Raw genomic sequence first — 1,928 nt, 5'->3', positions numbered from 1 at the left:
CCAATTTGGGGGGTTGGGGACCCCCCCTTTTAAACCAGAGAAGGGCGAAAGGGGGAGTTTTCGGCCCCCCCCCCTTTTCCCCCCAGGACAGGCCGCATCAGGGGGGTTTCGGGCCCCCCCCTTCTCCTCACAGAGACAGGCCAATCAGGGGGGTTTGGGCCCCCCCCCCCTTTCCCTCACAGAAGAAGGGGCCATCAAGGGGGGGTGAGGGGCCTCCCCCCTTTCACTCCCAGAAGCAAGAGCCGATCAAGAGAGTTGGGGTGCTGCACCCTGTCACTCACAGAGCAAGGCCGATCAGGGAGTTTGGGCGCTGCCCCCTGTCACTCACAGAGCAGGGCCCATCAGGGGGGTTGGGGCTCCGTACCCTGTCACACACAGAGCAGGGTCGATCAGGGGGTTGGGGAGCTCCCCCCTGTCACGCACAGAGCAGGGCCCATCAGGGGGTTGAGGAGCTCCCCCTGTCACACACAGAGCAGGGCCGATCAGGGGGTTGAGGAGCTCCCCCCTGTCACTCACAGAGTAGGGCCGATAGGGGAGCTGGGGCACCGCCCCCTGTCACACACAGAGCAGGGCAGATCAGGGGGTTGGGCGCTGCACACTGTCACACTCAGGGCAGGGCCAATGGGGAGGTTATGGCTCTACCCTGTCACACACAGAGCAAGGCCCGTGGAGGGGGGTTGGGGCACCACCCTCTATCACCCACAGAGCAGGGCTGATCAGGGGGTTGGGGCGCCACCACTGTCACACTCAAGGCAGGGTCGATGGGGAGGTTGCGGCGCCACCCCCTGTGACGCACAGAGCAGGGCCAATCAGGGGGTTGGGGCGCTGCCCCCTGTCACTCACAGAGCAGGGCCAATCAGGGGGTTGGGGTGCTGCCCCCTGTCACTCACAGAGCAGGGCCCCTCAGGGGGGTTGGGGCTCCTTACCCTGTCACACACAGAGCAGGGCCAATCAGGGGGTTGGGGAGCTCCCCCCTGTCACGCACAGAGCAGGGCCGATCAGGGGGTTGAGGAGCTCCCCCCTGTCACTCACAGAGTAGGGCCGATAGGGAAGTTGGGGCACCGCCCCCTGTCACACACAGAGCAGGGCGGATCAGGGGGGTTGGGGCGCTGCACCCTGTCAACACTCAGGGCAGGGCCCGATGGAGAGGTTATGGCTCTACCCTGTCACACACAGAGCAGGGCCGATCAGGGGGTTGGGGAGCTCCCCCCTGTCAAACACAGAGCTGCAGGGCAATCAGGGGATTGGGGAGCTCCCCCCTATCAGGCACAGAGCAGGGCTGATCAGGAGGTTTGGGTGCTGCCCCCCGTCACACTGATCCCGGTGCCGGGAGGCATATTACCCTTTTACTATATAGAATAGAGGCCTGGTGCATGGGTAGGGGCCGGCTGGTTTGCCCTGAAGGGTGTCCTGGATCAGGGTGGGGGTCCCCACTGGGGTGCCTGGCAAGTCTGGCTGAGGGGCTGAGGGCTGTTTTCCGGCTGGTGAGTGACTGAAGCTCCCAACCGCTCCTTTTTTTCTTATTTTTTTTTTTTATTCTGGGCCAGCTTTAGCTCTGAGGCCTCGCTGCTGAAAACATCGATACAATGTTGCGGTCCGGCTGGCTTTCAGTCCAGCTGGTTTCTGGGGTTTTGTTTAGCTTCTTATTTGCAACATAGTACATAGTTGCTTAGAGTTGCAGCTGAGAGGCCGGCAAGTTAGGCGGGGAATGTTGGAGTCCGCAGTCACTGAAGCAAGCAAGTCTCCCTGTTCACTTCAGTGCATGGCTGCCGGCCGCCATCTTGGCTGACAGTTAATTTGCATAAGGATATGCTGATTAGCCAATGGGAAGGGTAGCGGTCATATGCTAATTACCATGTTTCTCTTTTATTAGTGTAGATATTCCCCTTTATTGAATTGTAGAGAGACAGGAAGGGAGAGGGACAGAG

At 60.6% G+C, this 1,928-nt stretch overlaps 1 long non-coding RNA gene across 1 annotated transcript in view; it reads right to left on the bottom strand.

The window, feature by feature from the left end:
- LOC111827161 overlaps positions 1–1,928 on the bottom strand; it is a 115,160-nt gene that overhangs the window by 61,760 nt on the left and 51,472 nt on the right. The window lies entirely within an intron of this gene.

The sequence above is a fragment of the Myotis lucifugus genome, unplaced genomic scaffold (assembly GCF_000147115.1).
Source record: "Myotis lucifugus unplaced genomic scaffold, Myoluc2.0 scaffold_139, whole genome shotgun sequence".
Taxonomy (NCBI): Eukaryota; Metazoa; Chordata; class Mammalia; order Chiroptera; family Vespertilionidae; genus Myotis; species Myotis lucifugus.
The sequence above is the reverse complement of the archived record's forward strand: the minus strand, read 5'-3'. Positions and strand labels throughout refer to the sequence as shown.